The 23,595-nt window shown below is 41.9% G+C and overlaps 1 protein-coding gene across 2 annotated transcripts in view; it reads right to left on the reverse strand.

Moving 5' to 3' along the window:
- Positions 1–23,595, reverse strand: part of RNF150 (ring finger protein 150) — a 141,627-nt gene that overhangs the window by 26,643 nt on the left and 91,389 nt on the right. The gene's annotated exons all lie outside the window — the stretch shown is intronic.

The raw sequence follows: 23,595 nt of genomic DNA on the forward strand, positions 1-23,595 counted from the left end.
AGTATCAGAAAGTTAAAGCGATCAGTAGTGAGAAACACAATGACAAAGAATCCTCCCAGGGCTCTCCATCAAGGCCCTCCACCTCCTTCCTCCCACTGCCTGAGCACTTCCCCTTTTCACTTGGCATCATCCTACTCCTGCAACAAAGGCAGCAAGTTAAGGACTAAGGCACAGGCACCTGGTGGAGCGAGTTGGCCATGAGGAAAACATTTCTTACAGGAAAAAAATCTACTCAAACCCTCATTAGGTGACATGATTGCTGTTAGTGGAGACTTCTAAGAAGGCACTAGGCTTATGTCTAGAAGGAGCAGCATGTGTCTCATTAGTTATGCCCCAGGACTCAGGACCAGTCTACCTGCCTTCTCAGGTGCCTTCTCTCATCTTTTTCCAGTCTGTTTTCTATTCACCCTTTCCACTGTTTGAAGATGCCCTGAGGGTTCTTTATACAGGCCAAAGGGATCTGCCTTAATCCACTATGATCACAAATACAGTAAGAGTCAGACTGGCCAAACTGCAAATCCCATCAAAACTATAAGTGTAGGAAGAGCAACTTGTTTTTGTTTTGATACCACAGCACTTACTACGTAATTAGTAGCAGATAAAGACAACAGATTTTAAAGAACTAAAAGCTTCTTTTATTTCAATAGCAATCAGAAGAAGCAAAGCACACTGGATCTCTTGGGAGATCTTCAAAGGCACAAAAATCCCATAGGTGGCTGAGTCCCTGAGAGAAAAAGTTAATGGTTCATATTTTCCATTGGTTTAATTACAATACTGTAAATGTATTTAAATCTGTGGCAGTTTTTCCTTTACATATTTTATTTTTCAGACAATAGAAGCAGAGCCTGACTGACGCTAAAAAAACCCTGAAAGTTGAATATCTAAGAATTAATAAGTAAGAATCATTACAGAGGAGACAGGAAAATAATAACTCCACACAGTTCAATTATTCACTTGAAGCTGAGCACAATTAGTCTCCTTTCAAGAGCTGTGTGTTTTCAAAATCTGTTTTAGAGAAAAAAACCATGTATTTACTTGTGCTGGGATTAGACGTCATGTTCTGTGGAGAAAGCCTGAATGCGGTCTGCATTATTCAGACTGAAAGAGCCAGTGCTTTCCTTTACAACCCTTCCCAATTTTCATCCTGGATTATTTTTATACTTTCTTGATTACAAGATAAATAATTAATGCACACAACCTCTTTATATCTGTATATTTTTTTTCTCCTTATCAATATGACAGCAGTAAAACATTTCAAAGCATTGCTTCTGACTATAAATGCTTCCACTGGAGGTGGGGGAAGTATGCGCTGGTATCTCCTGCAGACTTCAGTGGGTTTGAATTACACTGAACCATTAGGTGAACTGCTAGATCCAAGAGTACAAAAGCACACCTCCAAGACCTAAAGCATAATCTGTAGTGGTAACAGCTCCCTGAGCCAGAACCATGTGGTTCCAGACTACTGGATTATTTATCATTCCTCTGTAACTAATAGGATTCTTAAAAACAATGAAAACAATGCTTTAAATGTTGACCTAAGAGCAAGTTTATATTTGCATGACAGAGTTCCTGAGGCTTAGCCATGTTAAACTGCTGCCTGGAGAACTCTTGAGAGAAAGGTGATTTTCATCTGAGCTACCTGTGCAGGAAAGAAGGACTGGCTGAATGGTGGCAGCCACACACGTACTGAAGAGACAGGCTGAGCTGCCAACACCAAATGTCAGAGCATCAAATAGAGATGTGTTTATGGTGCTGAAATGTTATTTCAAGAGTGTTGTTTCCTCTGGGGTTGCACAGCCAAAAACGATCTCAGCTGAGTTCAAGAGAGGCAGAGAGAACAGCAGCAGATTTACAGCTCACCTACCAACTACCTAACCTATGCACAGGAGCACCCGCCTTCCAAACCAACAAACTTGAGTTTTGAATTAAAAATCCTACATGGTTATTAATTATTGGATCTTAGTATTTCCAAAGTGTCAGCTCTGTAGTTTATCTTCCTTGGGACTGAAGTGCAGGTCAGTAGGAACAGTGAACAAAGGATCCTAAAAATGCCTGTGCTTCTCCCTTGGTATTGTTTTTTCAGTGCTGTGCAAGTGCCTAGAAACATGAATGATCCACCTTCCTTGCTTGCTAACAGTGCAGTGGTTCAAAATCCCAAAGCTGCAGCCTGGAAGATGAGACAAGATAAGGAAATTAATGCATCCCTAAGCATTACAGGAGTCCTGCTACTGACCTCAACATGCACAGGATGAAGCTCTGGGATGCTGCAGAAGATACAGCAGACACGGATCAGCCATAGGTAACTGGCTGCAAGGGCTATAAACTGCCTCACGTGGTTTCCCTCCCAAACACACGCTTTCTATATTTTGGTGGTTGGTTTGTTTTTTGCCAGCTGTTCAATTATGTGAGCGAGCACAGCTAGTGACATTTGTTAAAGGTAAGCAAACCTCAACTAAACTGCCAGTGCCAGGAGCTTACCCTGCATTTTGCATCCCTGGTTTTTAGATCCTATTTACAGTGACAAAGCTTCTACAGTCACACAGCTTCTACAGATGTCTGACTCACTGCTAAGAACTTTTATGACCTTTTTTGCAAGTTTTTTTTGAGATCTGGTGTTCTTGAAGCCCTGAAGCCAGGTGAGGATCTCAACTGTCAGTGAAGATCTCAGCTTTCACTTAAAAATAAATGAATTGTACAAAATAAAAAGGAAAGAAGAATTTAAAAAGCCACATATCCCTAATTTCTAGACAGATTTTATGCTGTAAAATATCTGATTTATAATTTCACATGTTTGAGATTGGCAATCCTGTCTAACAATATACACTATAATAGTTCCACACTGTGCTTTATAGCACTTCATGCCACAGGCATAAGGCCTTTTGCTTAATGAAGCAAAAGGCACATCCCAAGCTGCTTTTCAGCCTGAGTGCTAGTGCCTACAGCAGGCAACTGTAGACCTCCCTGCCACATTCCTCTCATGTCAGTGAAACGCAATACACCACAGCACGCTGCCTACTTCCAAACATTTTCCACTCACTCATATTCCCTGACACACATTCAGCTGAGAGGTGCAATAAAACAAACTCCCTCTGTAGCCAATATTTAGATTTAATTATGCTAACACAGGAAGAACATTGCCACATAGATATGGAACTGCCCTACATAACAGTGGTTCAGCCCCTACTTGCTGCAAGGTTCATTAAGTGATGTTTATATCTGAGTATAATTGCAGTCAAACAAGGATGAAGACAGCTAGTTATTCTGGTGCTTTAAAACCAGTAAGACTGCACACTAGTCATAGTTATCAACTTTTGCTGCTACTCCTAACACTTTGAGTAAGTCTGTAGCTATTGCACACTAATAAATATTCCAAAAGAAAAAGGTCAAGACGATGAGTTTCCAAGAATTCAATACTGCTTGCGAGAGCCTTGGGAGGGACCTAAGCATTCAACAGTCAGTGAAAAGTGCATTTACAAAGACATTAATCTGCCATGTGTAGGCAAGCACACAGGCATGGCCACAATGAGAGATACTTGTAATGACCCAGTCAAAGATAAGGCACAAGCTGATGAAACTGTGGTGGGTTTCGCACTCATGGTGGCTTATCGGTGTGCTCCTCCCCAGGAAGGCCACATCTGACGCTATGCTCTGATGTCCCTAGGACAGGGGCAGTGCCATGGGGCTCTCCTGAAATTGGTCCTGCTTGCCCCAGAGGCTGAGATTTCACCCAGGCTCATGGAGCTGTAAAAGCTGCAGACCCTCATGTTTGGGCTAAAAGGTCTACAAGCAATTTGCATCCACAAAGTCATCAGAAAAACAAGAATACATTAAAATGTTATACAGCAAAGGCTTCATTGAATGCATATAAGATTTGTTTAAGATGACAGACTTTTTTCCTTCTCTGGACCATTAGGTAGCTCTCTGCTGCTCATTTGTGGGTAAGCAGAGAAGTATCGATTATTACATGTCAAATAAGAGCTGCCACCAGTGTGTAATTCATCTACTGAAAGTGTAACTAAAACCAGCAATCTCCTATTCTTGAGATTAAAAACACAGGCCACGGCAATAAACTATTCAACTGGGAGGCAGTCTCCCTTCCCTCATTTGTTATCAGCTCTCTGTGAACTAATTCAGCATACTCAGTCCTGCTCCACACACAGCTGAACTGCTGCACAGAGCTGTGCAGCTGCTAATGGTTTTCTTCATTTTATGACAGTCACAGGAATCAGAGAGTAAGAAAAAGCTACTACCATGCTACTGACTCAGGTGTAACCTATTTGTATAGCTATAAAGTTGAGCATTTAGCACAAGGGACAAGTCTTGTTTTGCACAGATCTTCCATTCTTGATGGTGGATGCCCATTTAAGGAGAAATGAGAAATTATTGATTTCTTCAACTAATGAAATGCTGTGAAAAATTTATCAGCTCTTATCCCATCCTTAGCTGGCAGAAATTGTACAGCAGACAAAGGGACTGTGTCTAAAACCTCATTCTGACAATAAATATACAGCAAAACTTCATTTTGCTATTTATTTTACATTCTAGATTTTGCTATTCATTTCACATTCTCAGTTCTATGAAATATGCCTTACTTCAGAACTCTTCATTTTCTGAAGATAGAACTAAGCCAAAACATAAAACCCCTGGTGACAGGTATGCTCTCATGTCTAGACCAGTATCTCAAATTTATGTGTTAGCATGAACCTTACTCCAGTCTGTAGCTCCCTTCTACTAAACAAACATTGCCCCCAATAAAACGTGTCTTGAAGCACTTTGTTCCAGAAAAAAAACAGAAATGTGACCATCTCCTGGAGCTGAGGACCTGAGAAGAAAACATATCCAAGGTCATTAGAGGCATTTAAATGGGACCTTCATCAAAATGGATTCTGCTCAGCATGAAGCCTCAAGGAACTGACAACGCAATGTAATTCTGATTTTGCTTCCAGTATCAGAACAACCAGAACACTATTCATCATCTTTGATTTATGACCAGGAGAGATAGACATTTCTAGAGCCCTCTATTTTAGTTTTGTCTGCCCAAGAATGCACTCTACCACTACAGAGTTTATTGCTCCCTCCTCTTGCAGCCTTGCTACAGCATCACTTTGCTGCTTATAGTCCAAGCAGAGGAGCATGGTCCTATGAAGTTAGTACCTTGAATGGCAACTCCTCCCATAATAGTACTTGATCGCTGACCCTCTTCTTTAAAAACACTACTGATTCTTAAAATTATCCTCAAATTAATCATCCAATACTTTTTACTGGATCATTTTATAAGGAAGTCCCAAATTCCTTCCATATCATCTTGATAATCGTTAACACTTTAGAACAGGCAATAAGTACACTAACAAAATAACTGAAATAAGACACATGGAAAAAAATGCCTATAAAATCTCCAATGCAAAATAAGCACTGGGAATATGTCTGAGGAGAAAGGGTTATAAAAAGCCTGTTACTAACATGGTCCTTTTTACTTAGTCCACAGAGACTAATAAAATGGATGAAGTCTGGCTGGCTACAATCAAGAACACAGAACTGGGGAAATATTTTATTGCTGTTCCCTAGCATCAGCAAGAGACTTATCTGAGCAGCAAAGGGAAAAGCAGTTAAGCGTGGTAACTGCTTTTGGAAGAAAAGGTTAGAGTCTTTTTCATAAATAACAAGCCAGAGCTCTGTGAATGTACTAATGGCAACAGGGCTCCATTCAGGGGATAAAGCAGATGATGCCTGAGGTACAGAATATCCAAACATCAACACACCAGGAAGAACCAAATGCCATGACCTGGCAGGATTCATTCAAGACAACATTTCAAAAATGTGTTTGACTATCAAACCCTCAGCGGTTGAGAGACTTGACAGATGGGTCTGGATATGACATAAACCACTGGAATCCTTCCCAAAGAAAACCTGTTTCGTAATTCTGATTGAGTGAAAAGGCAACAAACTTTCTTACTTTTATCTTTATTAGGATATATGTTTTGGGAGAACATACAGCATCTCTTAACGCAAACAGCCAAAGACATAGCTCCCTGACTTCAAATATCCTGCAGAGCAAAGGGGCAACATTATCATCATCATCCTAGACATGAGCTACTGAGACGGAGAGTCATGACTCTTCACCAATTCTGGGTGCCCAGTTAAGACACCATACACCTGATTTTTCAGTTACACATTTTATGCCTCAAGAATATCTTCTACTACTTCAGTTACAGCTGTAATTATGCAGCACTTCTGGAAATCATATCCTAGTATCTAAAGTCAACCATCAAAAAATGAAAGGGAAATTATTAGTAATACAACCAATTTTCTGAAGCCTAAATTTGGAACATGTTCTTTTAAGCAATAAACTTTAACACCAGTTACCTGAGAAGACATTTTGTGTTTTGGCAAGACAATACACTCATTTTCATTAACAGCACAGAAAAGTATCAGCACCCAAATGCTTTATCCAAAAAGAAAGGGGGAAAAAAAATCTGTTGAAATAAGGACATAAGATATAAAACACATGGAGCAGATAGCAAACACATCTGCAGAAAACTGAGTAAAAAAGGGGAAGAACACATACCACATGTTATTCAATGGAGACAGTTAGACCTGACTGGCTGTAAAAGCAAAGCATTTTTATTCATTTTATATCTATCTTTTTAATATATATTTTTACACACATATATTTGTATATACATCTTTAGTGAGCATACACTAGCTCCTTGAGATTTTGTCCACAAGTCAGAACACATGGCCTTTGAAATTCACTGCATGTATTAACATTATTTTAGGAGTCAACACTTTGGAGGCCTTCTCTCTATGAAAGGCTGGCTGATGTTTGGGGAACTCTTGATCAGCTGTCTTAGTGGGGTGCTGCCGACCCTCTCTGTGACACAATGAATATGCCTCTGCCAAATACAACACAAGAAAACCTAGTATTTTTGCTTTCAGTACACTTTCCTCTTTCTCCTTACTCTTATGGGTCATGCTTATCACATTCCTGCCTATTCCACAGAAGGGAAACTCATTCTGTGCCATAGTGCTGCAATATAATTTTCTCTTCCCATGACCTGTCTTTCCTTTTTCCTATTGGAAACTCCATCAAAATATAATCTGAAATATTGCCTGAACAGTGAATGGAGTCATCACACTAAGGTCTCTTGCACTGACCTCTATGCTCTCCTATCAGGTAATCTCCACATTCAACGTCCCTTCACAGTTTATCTAAATGTCTGGTGTTATTCAAAGTATTTTCTTCCACTGTCAGACAAGAAGCATCCTACTTCTCTCACAAGACAGCATCCAGCCTCTTAAACCTTTGCAAAGGTACTTTTCCTTTCCCCCTGTAAGTCGTCGCACTGTCCCCTTCCAGAGAAGTGCACACCCTCCTTATCATTCACCACTGGCCATCCTCAGTGCCTAAATACTGCACCAGATATACCTCTGGTCAGGACAACACCTTCTTTCTTATGCCCACAGGAAGTTTCAGAACTGCATTTCATGCTACAGCCTGTTAGAAATGGCTGTTATTTAGAACATGCAAAATTATTCATGTATTTGATTGAAAATCAGAAAATGACATCTCCCATAAAAAGGGAAAAATTCAAAAATACTGAAGCATGGGGCTGTAACTACGTAACAGTTTTGATTCTCAGCTACCTCAGCTACTTTTGGCAATACATTAAATTGTCAAAGATATTTAATTCTGAAATTTTTAATTCCAAAAAAGAGTTCAGCTACTTTTTGTAACATCCTGCTAGCTCCTAAACCACTCCGAGAATCCTAAGAAATATTAAGTTTTCCATTTCATGTTAAAAAAGTCTAATTCAGCTTTCCACCAAATTCACTCCAAAAAAGTCTCTTAGGCCCAGACTGAGCTAAAATCACTACTATCATGCAGTCCCAAGCACTGCTATAAACACTTCATGCGCAGGTATCATTCTCTGATCATTTCTACTATTCTTCCATTTAATTTCTTTGTATGCAGAGCAAGTTTCTGACTTAGCTGGAGTTCCGTGTACCAGCAGCATGACAGAGCCAAGAAGTGGAACTCCAACTCCCCTGCCCTAGCTCACCCTCTGACCACCCATCCTTGGTCAGCTCTGCTATTCCCTTGACTGGCCAGGGAGCTGACTCCATTTAAAGCAATGTCTGCAAACTCCTTTGGAAACATTTTTTACTAGGCTAGCAGCTGAAGAGGTTGGCTCCATCACAAGGCAAGCACTGCAGTCACCTCTAGGAAAGAAGCATACAGAAAGAGAGAAAGGAAGGGTTCCCCCCTTGCATTCGACATCTGCAAGCTGTCCCTGCAGTACCATGACCTAAAATGTCAGGTGTGGCACAGGGACTGCTTTTTACTTGGTTTTCTTAGCAGCTGCTGAATGACCAGGACTCATTGGTGTTACTGCAAAACAAATAGCAGCAAGTGATATATCTAAAAATAATCCTATTTGGTCATGTTAATGGTGTGCAAGGGATATAGCAAGGATTATTCCTGTAGCAAGGGTGACAAGTGTGGAGAGACATACACCCCTTGAGCAGTGAGCAAACATCTTTAATCATGCTGCCAGCTATTTAAAAACCTGAAGGGATAGCAGGTATGTGACAAAAGTAGAGTTAAATGCTGTATGTGCTAGCATGTGTTATATGCTATCTGGCCTACTGGTAGGCTCTCATAATAACGAGCCTTCTACATCAAAAAAGTATAATCACATAATTTAATTGTGTGCACCTCAGGTTCCATGGGCTATCCTGGTGACTGCTATTGTGACTGAGCTTTCTTACTTATATCACAAAAACCTGTGTCAGCAGCATGATCTGCTTCCTGCAAGCCTGAAAGGAGAAGGAAATTACAGGCTGACTCAGGCACACAATGCACTGGATTGAATGAGAGTGTAATGGTAAGAGAAACTTCAGTTCTGTTCTGAAGGAACATAAGGAAGAAACATCTTTTCATGGCGTGATTTAGACATGTACTGGCCAAGACCACACAAATCCCTCAGAGCAGTCACACTGGAGAGGTATCACAACACCCCTAAGCATGATACAATATTGAACCAGAAGACTCAATTTATGCCAGTGGTTTCCAAAACCTTGTTCTCAGGTCTCATTGTGCCGCAAGCGGGTTGGAACTAGATGATCTTAAGGTCCTTTCCAGCCCTAACTATTCTATGATTCTATGACTCCATGGCAGAAACAGATGCACAAAGCCACTTGAGATCACTCCTTCTCAGGACTGCACAGTCCTACTGACCCCACCTGCACAGCAGTTCTGCTCTGCCCTGCTGCTTTGCACCCTGCTCCTGGCCTGTAGGAATGTGCAAAGGGACACTCAGCCCAGGAGCACCCTCACTTCCCACCAAAGAGCCCATCCCAGAGCACCCATGGCTGGGTGGTGGCTGAATTTCAGCAGGGTTTGCAGGCACACATCAGGGCCTGGGGAAAATGGCATCCCATTGCTTTGATCTCTGCCTAACAGCTTCGGCACAGCTGGATCCTGCAGAGGCACCCAGGATCACAGCTCTCCTGGGAAGTGGGAATGCCACCTTTGGCACTCAAGGGAGGGAAAGAAGGGGTGTTTGGTGCTTGCATGAGCAATCCACCAAAGGCACACAAGACTAGGACGTGAAAGTGGACCTGCAGAGCAAGGTCTGACTAGGCTGTTGTAAGAGATCTCAGATTATGGCAGCTTTTCTTCCAGGGCCTCTCACTCCTACTTCAGCTCATGTACAAGGTGGCTACTAGCCAGCGAGAATCTGCATGGGGGCAATTAATTCTGGGAACGTGATGTGAAACGTAGGCTGCTGTGACAAGAAGGAAGAAAAACATTTCTGCCTAATCACTATGCACTGCTTCCTCAATCACAAGCATGCACACAGCTGTAACAGAAAACAACAGCTTGCTTTAAAGAAAACTCCCATTAATTTCTGAATGAGGGTGTTGGAAAAGCTCATGTTAGTCTGGCTGAGTTTGTCTGTCATGGCAGCATGAGCATGATTTTCATATCTGTCTCTTCAAATATGTTTTACTGCACAGACTCTCCAAAACCCTAAGCCACTAGCAAAGCACAGTACTGAGGAGCCATATACTGAACTTTCAACAGCAGTTATGACAAACATCCTTGTGGAAAGATGTCACAAAAATGCCTGCATATATTAGAGGATCTACTGAGAAAACATACAAGGAGGTGGCTGAAAAGCTCAGCAGTGGCGGAATGACTGAAGTACATGAATATCTTCTCTTCCTGTTTTTCACACACAGTCCTGCCTTGCTTTCCAATGCTGCTAACAGTGGGCTCCACCTGAGATCTCCAGGACATGTCCAGGATAAAGGAGCAAGTCATTAGCCCAGGACTTCCTGGGGTCTTGAATTTTGTGGATGTCACCAGGAACCCTGTCCTTACCATGCACATTGGTGATGCTTGGCTGAAATTTAATTCCATTAGAAATGTCCATAATAAATATTTCCCCCAGGGATGTCTTCTCATTAGGCATGAAAAAACTGCACACAGCAATAAAGCCGAAAGAGAAAAATCCCACAGTGGTGGTGGTGCAACCCACGAATCCTGTATGTCATTTCAACGGCTACCACTAGCAAAATGCAACTTTTAACAGTGTAACTTTTACCTTAAGGGGAAAACAGTCTTCCTGTTTGTTCAATACAAGGAAACAACATGACTGGGAACAGGCCTAGCACTGCTGCAGCAACAGCTCCAGTGCCTGAAGCAGGGCACAGCTGTGGTAACACTGCCTGCCAAGCCTGGGCACATTAGCTTGGCATTCGGTGGGTCACCCACCCACACTGCTTCAGCATCCTCCGTGCAGCCCAGGGGTGCTCACAAACAACAGATGTGTGCAGAGACCATAACACTGCGTGTCACACTTTCTTCTCCCCTCTGACACCTTGCACTGAAATCACTGTGTCCTCTCACCAGCCACATGTGGACTTGTAGGATTTGACCATTTCTAGTCTCCCGTCCCATGCTTACGCTTCTACAGGACTGTCAGTTACATGCCCCCCCAAAACTGGAGACATCTGACTGAAGTACCCTGCTTAGGTTAAAGCTCAATTGTCACAAGTCCATAAAAACAGAGAATACATGAGAGAAACAGCACATCAACCCAAAGAAAATATATTACTGAATTTCAAAGAACTGTCTACCCTGATATGAATTGGACAGCTTAATTATATATTTTGTCATAGGCCATGGCTTATCTATTTTCTTGTGATAAGAATTGATTAAAGTGCAATTCATCTGCAGAAAAATCTCTTGTAACAAAAAAATCCAAACTAAACCCAAACCAAATCAACAACCAAAAAGCAGAATCATGGAGCCTCAACTGTGCAGTGTTGAAAACACTGTACACTTCATTTCTAGTGCCCTGTGTTCAGATGCACTCCTGGTAGGTACTTGTGTCCGATCCCTCCTCATACACACCCAGAGACGACAGCCCTGACCTTTGCTGAGCACTGGCAAACTCAAGATGAGCCACTACCAACTGCTGGAGCCACCATAAATATCTCCTTTAAAATAAGCAACCTGAAATGCTTCATTGTTTTCAGATTTTTCATCTTCTCTGAAATCTAAGTGAAGATGTTGTTTTAAAACAACAGCCAGAAAGGGCAGATAGATAGTGCAAAAACCATGCTTCAAAATAGCTTCCGTGGAACAATTTCTTTAACACATGGAGTATTTCCCTTTATTTAAAGACTAAGCCTTAGGAGACTTGCACTGGAAGCGATGTCCTGGGTAGTTGAGTCTACTCTCCACTATTGTAGGCTGCACAGTATAATCCCTTTCAGATTTGCTAGCAATTAGCACCATTCACTGCACCAGCTCCCCAGCTACTTAGCTCATCTCTTTGCCAGTGCAGAACCGCAGCTGGATGTCAGTTAAAAGCTAAAAGTTTTCAAAAGAACTCTTCATGCACCACCAACCTACAGAGATTTAAATGTTTTTTTACATCCTACGATGACAGATGAGTTCACCGCTAATGCTCCGTTCTCTTAAACCCATCAAGCCTACCAAACCTTGCAACATGTTTTGAATTCCAGTGTAATTATTCAGGTTTTGGACAGGAATTATTCCAGACCTGATCTTCCCTGCAGTCTACTCCACAGTTTCGCTACCAGTAGCATTTTCTACCTACAGTTGTGGCTGGTTCTCTGATTGAGAAGTGAATCTGACCATGGCCACAAACAAATGTGAACTTATGTACTCAAGGCTTCCTAAAATAAGAGCTTCTGACTGCTTGGATGGTTGATGTACCAAGAAGGTCCTTGCGTGCCCCTGGGCAGTTGTAAGCTGAACGTGCCTTGTGCCAAGCTGTGGGTGCAGAATGACCAAACTGCTGCCTACATTTATGTATTGGCAGGTGGGCTATGACATTGTCTGCACTGGTATAATCTGTAAATCTTGTATAACTGTGACTGAGTACGAGCAGGAAGGGTGAAGTAGATCTACGCAGCCATAAACAGCCCATAGATTCCAGGAGAAACACTTCCCAGGAATTCCTGCAAACTTAACAAAACCACCTGATTTAATCTGTCTATGCATAGTTGTTTTTATGAGTAACGTGGCTCTTTTCATTAGTTTAGAAATCAGGAAAAAACCCACCAAAACCCCAACAGAGACTATAAAACCCTTTTCTTTTTGGAAAAAAAAATGTCTTAAATGTCCTTTGGATCTCCTTTATGCTGCTTCCACAGTTTGCTTAAAGGATTTAACAATATTTTTGATGTAACCTTAAACAGGGGAAGTTTAGATTGGATATAAGGAAGAAATTCTTTACTGTAAGGATGGTGAGGCACTGGAATGGGTTGCCCAGGGAAGTTGTGAATGCTCCATCCCTGGCAGTGCTCAAGGCCAGGTTGGATAGAGCCTTGGGTGACATGGTTTAGTGTGAGGTGTCCCTGCCCATGCGGGGGGGGGGTTGGAACTTGATGATCTTAAGGTCCTTTCCAACCCTAACTATTCTATGATTCTACAGTTCTATGGAAAAGAAAAACAGGCACATTTTAAAACTCACCACACACACATGAAATGAGGATTAAAATATGACTAGGACGTATACAGAACCACTGTCTACTTCAAACAGAAATGTCCAAAATGTTTTTGTTTCCAGCAGCAGGGCTAGTGCACCAGATAAAATTCTAACAAGCTAGGCTGTGTATATTAGAGCACATTCACAGAGAAACACAGAGTACAGAACAACTGAGAAAAGCATTCCTAAAGACAAAGGTCAATAGTTTATCTCTTGTTATGTTCATTTAAGAATTTTAAAATCAGTTGATGCCAATCTCCTTTTAATTGGAACATTTCTTTGACAATGCTGCAATAGCTCAACATTTTTGTTTTTTTTCCCATTAAAAAGTAAATCTTTGCTCTGCCAGGCCAGGCCTCCTACATTTGTCTAAAAGTACGTTTATAAAAATAGCTTATGGAAAGAAGGAAAAATAATCAAAAACTGAAACCAAACTAACAAGCATTTTGAGTTAAAGATTTTAAATTAATTTAATGCAAGTCTCCTACTGACCCCTTGTCTCCTTCCTGCCTGTCTCCTGTAATGCCCAAAATGAGTCTGTATGAAAAAGAACATAGAGTTTTATTTGACCTGACTCCTTGACCTGAGATGTGAAACCAACAGTTTTGTCTTACCAGCCTAAAGCAAGAGTTCAGACATGCTCCCTCCTTGTTTATCTAGCTCCTTTTGCTTTCCTTGCCTGTGGTTCGAACAAAAAAGTGATCTCTGTTTACTTGTTTACAAAATGCTGGATGTGACAATTAAAACTCAGAGAGGGGCAACCAGGGCAATAAACAGCAAGGCTAACACTAAAGGGGAAACTTGGTCTCTCGTAAAGGCCACTGAAGGTGCCTAAAGTGCAACCAGGATAATTTCTCCCTGGCCAAGTGCCCTTGAAGGCCTGGATTTCGCTGGTAGGAAAGCCAGTAGGGACATCAATAGAAACTGGTCTTAGGCTATATAAATCTAGGGCCGTTTAGCATTTCCTTTCAAATAAGCTTGCAGTCACAATCTAGTTTCAAGTGAACAACTTTGGCAATAGAAAATGCCCTTCAATCCACTTGTTTTATCAGGGACTCTTGCTGAAATACTCACAAGAACATAAGAAAGGCCAAGACCAAGGGATCCATTTTCAGACTTTCTTCTCATACCAGTGGAAAGGTCAGTTTAAGTGGTGCAGCTGGAATTTTACTAGAAAATATGTTCATTAGGTCACTTGAAGACCACCCCATCAAGACCTCCTTAATGCTCTACAAGTGATACTCAAACTGGAACAGAGAAATTTTTAAACAGTTTTTCTGTATTAAAATATTTTATCTGTTTCAGTCTTTTCAGTGAATATATACTCGCTTTCCACCTTCTTTTGAGTTCTGAGCTTCCACACTCCAGAGAGGCAGAAGAAAGATACACTGCCCTATGCACCAGTATGTACCTGGAAAGGTAAAAATAACAAAAGGTCTCTGAAAACCTGAAAACCAATCATGTACCTTCAAGAAATGTAAATGACTTTGTACTGGTGCATGACTATTTCCCTGGGGAACACTACTGTAAAGTTAAGAGTAAAAATTTTGTTACATTAAGTTCAGTTTTAACCCTGAAAAAGTTAAAACTTTCAGGGTTAAAGTTTCTTTTTCCATTCAAGTTCTTCTCTTTCAACTCCTCTCATTGAAAAGTGGCAGTCTCCAGGAGATTCTCAGGCAGCTCCACAAGAGTGTTTAGACCTCAGGAACTTTTATGAAAAATAAAGATTAAAACATTGTTACATTATTTATCTAGACTGGAAAGAGGCTTTTAGAAGCTGAATATAAATTCAGAGTAAATTTTCAGCTTTTACAAGGGAAGTGGACTTGCATCTTTCAGTCATAACCAGGCAAAACCTGAAGGATTCCACCCTGTGGAATATGCAGCTATTACAGTAGTTTAACAAGGCACTTTTGAGGGTGAACAACTGAAAATATCATCTTTCTACCATAGCCTTTCTTCAAAACTGTTTCCTTTGAAGTGTTTCTTTAGGCTGCAGGTTACTCAGCATCTGGGAGCATGTTACATCTCCCAAAGCAGGCCGGCAGAGGGTCACTTTCCTAAAGTCTCCTACTCTGAAAGTATTTTGGTCTTACAGACTGACAGCTTTTCACGCACAGAAAGACAATTTGCAGGTGCCACTACCTTTTCAAAAAGCAGTTATAAAGAAGTAATAAAATTTAGGAACATTAGTTGAATTCAATACCCCATGCACATGGGGGCAAAATCTGAAGCAAGGTTTATGTACTCGACACACCACATTTGGTGGCTGTCTCCCAAAGACACATTAGCAGCTAAAAACACTTTAATTACTTGCATAAGAAACTGGCAGTATTTTTAAACCTCCTTTGTGTGATCTAGCTCTGTCCTTCCCCCTGAGATGCTCTGATTTAACAAAGATATTCTAGCTAAGTGCTCTTCATATGCTGACTTTGCCAGTGGTATCTTTGTTCTTTAAATTTTCTATGCATTTTTCCTGTAGGACTATGGGTTTTCATTGTCTTACAACACTATTAATATGTGTATTAACATAGGATTTAATTATTGCCATAGCAGATCGTATGTTTTTGCTACTCTTCAAGTGCCTCAGATATGTTAAAATAAGTTAAAGAACAGTCAAAGATATTGGCACTTGCAAAAGATAGTTGCAGTAAAATGCCAAGTTGGGTTGGTATTTCATCATCTCTCTCCTGGGCTCTTTGGAAGCCCTGATATTACTTACTGCAACTCTGTTGTTACTGCACACTGTGTTGAGTACAGCCTGAGTATATTCCTCAGGGTATCAGCCTTGTCATTGGAGTGGCAAACACGGCATCTAGTTGGGCTAGAATAGAACCGTGTGGGTCCTGTTTTCAGCATCCCTAAATGTGAGGGCTTATTCGCTTCTCCCATCCCTCACAGTCAGGAGAAAACCCTCTCCTAACACTCATGCCAGTAGTTGGATATTTCCTCTCAGATGTCAGGCTTCACCTGTTACCTACTTTTCTTCCGATCATTCATACTTTCTATAAAGCTACTTTTCCCATCTGGCCTATCAGTTTCAAAGCATGAGTTTCAGGCATGATTTTCACTTAAAATTGCCCACATCTGGAACTATAAAGATATAAGACCAATTACTACAGATTTAGTGAGAACTCTCACTTCTAGGTGAAGTGACCTGCTTACTGTGGTAACCCTAAAGGATCTCTGAAGCACCCTAATTTCTGCTGGAGTTGGAGGTAAGTAGCAAAAGAAAGAGCTGTTTAAAAACACACTAGGGCTTGCTGGTATTTTATGAGCAAATACCAATTTATTTCCTTTTTGTCTAGGCTGAAATTGTAATTACTACAAACTGTGGAAATCTGAGCTGCTCTCCCTACAAGAATTTGAAGAAAACTTGAAGTGGAGCATTTTTGGATACTTTTTGCGGGCCAAACATCTCCTCCACGACTATTTATCTGTCATAAAAAAAAAACATGATACAGGTACATGCACACAGGTTTCTTAATCTGCTTCTAAATGCAACTCTCTCATGCTTTTTGAGAAATCAGAACTGCTAGCTACAACACAAGAAGTACAGGTGTAAGCATGCACATGATCCTTTGGGAAACCAGACTGCTTCCATGTGCAAACATTTCTATTGCACATTTAGAAACTCAAAGTCTAGATGGGTAAAGAGAAAAACATATATAACAATGACTGGAAATGGCATTCGGTAGAGCTTTTGCCTGGCTTACTTCATGAGTTACCTTCAAAGTGGCCATGACACTGTGGGAGCACCAAGACAAATGTATACTCCATTATGAAGCAACACAGAACAAAATACAAAGCAGAATCAAGGGTGACTGCTGCAGAAATTACACTACTTTCTATGCACCTCCAATATCCCAGACTTGTGTTTTTACTCTCCCATAGGCACAGCTGCCTTTTCACTGCTTTTCTTTTCCCAGTAAAGGTTTTAGATTTGTTTGCTATCATCTGCTCTTACCTGTGAATTTTTCAGAAATGGGTCTATCTGGTACTGTCTGTGTATATAAGGACTGGTAGAGCAGAGCCTGACCCTGGCAGGGGTCACTGGGACCTGTGCAGTACAGGTGAGCATTATTTTTGCATTGATTATCTGTCTGAAATAATAGCAGCACTCAGCAGGACTCACCCTGGAATGATCCCTTGCTGTTGCTCAGTCTTACTTGTTAATTCTTGGTTTCATGTGCAGATCCAAGCTGGACCCTTGTCTCCCATTTGTCTTTGTTCCTGAATTGGTCAGAAAAGGATTCAGTACCATAGTAGAAGACTGTGTCTTAAAGAGCACTTCCTGATGATTTCAGTGGAGGCTTTTGTATAAAAACTGATGAGAATAAAAACTTCACAGAGATGTGAGCACGAGTCCTAAACAATCAAGCGGATTGTGTGCAAGATGCTGAACATCTCTTGCAAGACAATGCTTTCATTCTCAAGTGTAAATCAGAGATCAGTGAGTATTAAGTCATCCAGTCTCTCCGAGTTCAGATTTGTATTTTACTCTACATTGTTTGTCCATTTTGCTTTAAAAGCTTTCTTGTTCAATGTTTTATCTAGCTGTCTGCTGAAGATAGCGAAATATCAAGAAAGATATAAGCTATATTATCCCTGATCCCAGTCCTCAAATCCCCTTTTGTCTTGCATGGATGCAATGCACATTCAAAACAATTTGGTTTATATAAACATAAAAGGCACGCTTGTGTGCCACCACAGTGCAGTGGGTTGACCGTGGCTGGACACCAGGTACTCACTAAAGCTGCTCTGTCGCTCCCTCAGCTGGACAGGGGACAGAGAATATCACGAAAGGCTCATGGATTGAGATAAGGACAGGGAGATTGCTTGCCAGTTTTCATCATGGGCAAGAGACTCGATTTGGGAATGTCTCATTAGGGCAGGGTAATAAGAAACAAACCCAAACCTTCCCCCCATCCCTCCCTTCTTCCCAGGCTCAACTTTACTCCCGAGTTCTCTATCTCCTCCCCCACAGCAGCACAGGGGGATAGGGAATGAGGGTTGTGGTCAATTCACCACATTTGTCTCTGCCATTCTTTCCTCCTCAGGAGAGGACTCCTCACACTCTTTCCCTGCTCCAGTATTGAGTCCCTCCCACAGGAGACAGTCCTCCATGAACTATTCCAACATGAGTCCTTCCCATGGGCCCAGTTCTTCAGGAACTGCTCCAGCATGGGCTTCGCATAGCAGTCCCTCAGCAACAGACTACCCCAGCATGGGTCCCTTCCATGAGTGCAGTCCTTCAGGAACAGACTGCTCCAGAGTGGGTCCCTTCCATGGGTGCAGTCCTTCAGGAACAGGCTGCTTCAGTGTGGGTCCCCATGTGGTCACAGCTCCTGCCAGCAAACCTGCTCCAGCAGAGGCTCCTCTCTCCATGGGGCCACAGATCCAGCCAGCTGCTTGCTCCAGCACGGGTTTCACTGGACATAGGGGAAGCTTCCCACAGAAGCCACCCCTGCAACCCACCTGCTACGAAAACCTTGCCACAGAAACCCAGTACACACACTTTTTACACTAGCACTTTTCCTTACCAGGTTTCATTGTCATAGATAATAAATCCCTTATGCCTGTCATATTCACTGACCATTAATAAAATGCCTGTGTACTCAGGTATGAGCATTCAAATGAGATTTGAAACTTCATGCTTTTACTTCATGCCTATTTGTTTATCCTGATTTCTGGGCAAAATAGACAGCTGTATAGGGTCTAGTTGTGTCTGCGATAGTATGCTTGCTTTTGGCAATAGTGTTACAAAATCTGGCTTATATGTACCACTCTTCTCTTGTGCTCTGCATTTCTTTCCTCCTGTTGTACTGGCACAACTATTTCAGGATCAGGGAACCGATCCAAGTAAGAAAAACAAACCAGGAAGAAATTGGTTAGCTCCTGGACTGTGCTCACAAGGTAGCTGCACAACAGAAATGCAACACAGAGACAGGAACAAGTATTGTGGGACAGAGAGGGACAAGCTGGTAAATACCACAGCATTTTTATGTAGAGACAGACATCTGAATGGAGCTTCCACTGCTGAAGGAGGACATTTCCTTCTAAATCTTTCCCTAGTTGATTATTAAACAAGTTTCTTAAGATCTGCAGCCTTTTTGGCACCTCAGATTAGGCCAAACTCCCATGTGTACCTACTGTGCCACCCGACTGGGGCACAGACACAGCTCATGGTGTCTGCAGGGAAGGTCTGCAGGGAAGAAGGGAGATTTGGGAACCAGTGTTTTCATCCTTGCTCTGTACTTAATGCCAATATACACAGCAGTCATGAAACAGAAAACAAACATAAAAATGAATTAATGAATTAGACTTCAAATTTGCCTGTTTCACAGCATTTCTGTACATCCCCTTTTGCAATCTGCTGTACAGAAACATTTTGTTTGTATTTCACATCTTAACATGGAAAGGGAGAGCAGTTTTATAATAGGAAAACTTCACTGTCCATTCACAGAGCCAGGCAGGAGTCTTTGTAGGTGTATTTAACAATCCAGAGCACATTTTTAGTGCCAGTTAGATTTCACTTGGTGACTCTTTCAAACCACTGCTGGTCTGTCAAACCACCAATGCTATGTTGGCACTGGTGTGAGTCTCAAAACAAATCTAGGACCTCAGCTCTCTGGAATTTTCAGTCCATGGTAACTATTTAGTGCAACATCTACACAGGCTTTTAATAGAGCTACCAGGACTTATGTCATACTCCAGGCACATGGGACCAAATCTGCTCAATCTTTAACTAGGTCCCATCAGTATTTTGTCTCCAGGACTGCACTAGGTGCTAATGCAAGTGTTAATAACTTTCTGCATTAACTACTGCCTAGGGAGTGTTTCCACCTTTTCCTCCTCTTTTACATTCTGCTTAAAAAAAAGCCTTTAATAGCAAGAAGGAACAGTCAAGTGGTTGCAAGACAACAGTCTGTCAGATTCTTACCATGCACTTTCATCCACTTCCAAAGGCTGATTATTCTTCACAAAGACATTTTAGACATATGCAGATCATAACAATTACTTAAGAAGTTGTATTAATAGATTTAATGAAGAGCTATCAAAGAGACTTGAAAGTGTCCTCACAGTCATGATGAGCTATATGTTGAAAGGGTTTTATGATAAGAACAAAATGAGAGACAGAAAAAGAACTGCCAGTACTCTGTAGACTGCCCACACTGTTGCACAGCCCGCCAAACTTGGTGGACTTTGCAGGTGCCATGGCACCCTGGGAGAGAGTTTGTGGGTTTTCATACTGGAACTCCTGTGCATATTTGCAGTAAATTATTTATGGATCTTCCTCCAAGCACAGAGACAGTGCTGGGGGGATTTCTGAGGCCTTATGCAGTGTGACGAGACATCCCACTGAAGAGAAGAAAAAAGCTTGTCTAAACTGAAAACCTAGAGGTATTCACCAATAGAGAGCAAAGACTCAGGCAGTGCACATTATCTATTTGCAAGTGCCTCACAGGTTGAGGGAGATGGATAACCATAGATGCTATTAAAGATGAAAACCATTTTCCCTTGCAAGTGTCACCATACAACCTTTAAAATACCTGGATGCTACTTTCCCAGCGAACTAGCTTTCTTAACCTTATCATTCAATCCCAGCTGAGTGTGACGCAAAGAATGTCCTCCTGAAATCCCAAATCCCCTTTCCACTCCTCCAAATCTGGTATAGCTTAGAGCTTCTCCACATTCAGATCTTAGCCAAGACCAGCTCGCACTCACATCACCTGCACAGCAGGAAACTCCACCTGTGCTGAAATTTCTAAAGATGTTAGCATTTTGTGTAACTCGCTACTAAATATTAGGCAACAGATTGCTATTATTGTGGGAAAAGATCCTTAGCTTATCGTCTTTCATACCTTCTAGACAGCTGAAAACTAATAGGATTAAAGCAGGAAACTTAGCTGAGATGAACTTTCATGTATTTCACACATTTTTTTTCTAACTCCAGTTTTTCAATTTTTCCATCCATTTTCATCAACTGATTTCAGAAATATCATATTACAAGATACTATACCAGGATCCTGCACAAAATCCCACCACAGAGAGTAGTCACTAAGACTAAATACTGAAGACTTCAGGCTGCAGATGTGCCCAAGGGACTTGATGAAGGCTTGGATATTGGTAGAAGCCAGCTCAGAGAAACTGACGGTCCATTTTTAAGTGCTCAGTTCTACTCAGAATGTATTTGGTTTAGCAAGGAACCCTAGGGATGGGCCCCCAAACAAAGTTCCATCCAGATGTTCATAATACACTATGTTGTCCAGGGTTCCATGGAGGACGTTATCGAGTCAGGAGCATGGGGAGAAAAATGGAGGGAGAGTAGAAGAAATGTCTGCTGAGCACACACACAGAAATAAGAAGAAAAGCACTGGCCAAGTTCCAGAAATGAAAATCTGACCCCACTGAAGTAGGTGGGAGCTTTGCCACCAGATTTCAATGGAGATGGAATTTCACCCAATGTGAACAGTACTCTGGAAATATCTTCCCTCCAGACACACTGTGGGAGCTCTTCTGGCTCTGAATACTCACTGGAAACACAGAAAACAAAATTAAACCCAAAGCAAGACAATGCCAGAATGATTAATCAGCAAACAAAGAGGACGCAACAATTAAGCAAAGTATTGTTGAAGGGGGTGGAAAGAAGAAGCTGAGTCCTTTACTTTCTGGACTACTGAACTTTGCCAGGAACACAGAAGGATGCTGAGTACAGGGTGCCACGTCAAGACTGCATTGGAGGTAGTCTGCACAGATTCAATAACAAGAGGAAGAAAAACTTCCAGTGCAGAGTCAGCCTTGGAGTCTGCTCCCATCACTAATGCTATATAAAGAGGCCAGAACCTAGCAACTTCAGCAAAGATTCCTAGAAGCAGTCAGCGTCATCGCCTACAAATTCCCAGGCAGGCTAGTTCACAGAAAGGGCACGCTCAGCATGCTCTGCAGTTGTGTAACTGTGAGGATTCTGGAAATGAGAAATGCAGTGCCTGAACACAATAAACAGTACCACAATACCCATGAAGCCCCATCTATATGACAGCTATGAACCGGTTATTTAACCTAGAGTTGCTATCTGATGTTCCCTTTCCACTGGCTTAAAAGTTCAGGCTGCCTAAGGTGCTAAGTTCTATCTTTCGGAGTGTCTGAATCCCTCAAATCCACATAAGGTAGCTGGAGGGACAAATTCCCATCACTGCTGGAACTCGGCCCCTAACTTTCAACTAAAGACATCTTATTTGCTGCAACTCTGCTGCAAGAAAGGACCGAAATGCTCTGTTTCTGGGAAATACTGCAAATTGCACCACTTTGGATATGGTGATGAGTGGTGATGACAGCATGTAAACTTGCATACCCACCACTAATATTCAAGTATTTCTCTCACTGAGATGAGAAAACCAGATTAAGATTCATGTCTATCAATAATGGATGAGTGACAACTGCTAACCATACATTAAAACTAGAGTCCTCTGAGTGACGGTGTGTGACAGGTGCAGCATAGGCAGACACACACCAGGTTTTGGAACCTCCCAAGGTACTTTGAGCTTTCCTCAGGACTCCTCTTTCCTCACAAAACAACTGGAAAGGTCTGTTTTTAGCAGTGTGTCACAAGTCACCCCTGTGATGGCATGAGGTTCACAACCTTCGCTGAGCTCAGGCCATCTCCCAGTTTCTCCTCCCTGTTCTCATCTCCCTCTTTTTCAAATAACCAGGGAAAACCCCTTTTCACAGTCCTTCCCCAGACCAAATGCCCAGCCTCTTTGAAGTGATGGGCTCTCCTGAAGCTCTATGGTTTGCTGCCTCATTACCCATATGCCTAGGCAGACCCCTGGTCTTGGTGTGAGCTCCTAGTCCATGGGCTCTGCTGTCAGCCTTCAGGATTGCCCAGTCTTAGCATCTATTGCCCATGTTATTAAAGGTAAGGGGAAAAACAAAGTATTGCAGGTCCTTGCAGTACTCTGCTGGCTCAGAGCAAATTTTTGACCCAGTTACTTAGCTGGCAACTTGGAAAACGAAGAACAAATGTGTTTGGACTTCCACAGACTCTGGAAACAAAACTGCAGGGGAAGGGAGTATCTGGAGAGCTACTGAGCTCTAGTGTGCCCTGGCTGCCTCCACACCATTGCTACCCCTGATGACAAACCAGAAGAACTGCTTCTCAGTGTGCCAAAATTCTGGGATGAAAAGCATGGACTGCCCCTATGGCTGGGCTTCACACCAGGCTGCTGGCTCTTCTCAGCATGCGCATGCAGCTGTGAGTGTAAAGAGGAGTTGCTCACTTCAGGAATGTTAAGAGGGTACAGCTGAGACCAGCATCTAGCCTCTTCTTTAGCTACACTGTGGAACCATGAAGTAAAAACCTTTCTTTCATGGTTTACATCAGCCTCAAATGAATTTAAAAACAATTACTGGAAGGAACAAAATAACATCTCATTTTGAACAGCTCTTGCCAGCACTCAATGAGGCTTGAGAAAGTTGCATGTCATCAGTTGATGGGCTCACCATGGATGGGCCTACAACCCTGCTCACCCCTTGCTGGATCCAGGACTTAGACCATAAAAGAACC

This window comes from Pezoporus occidentalis, unplaced genomic scaffold (genome assembly GCF_034315485.1).
Source record: "Pezoporus occidentalis ecotype Australia unplaced genomic scaffold, CSIRO_AGI_Poc_V1 ctg51, whole genome shotgun sequence".
NCBI lineage: Eukaryota > Metazoa > Chordata > Aves > Psittaciformes > Psittacidae > Pezoporus > Pezoporus occidentalis.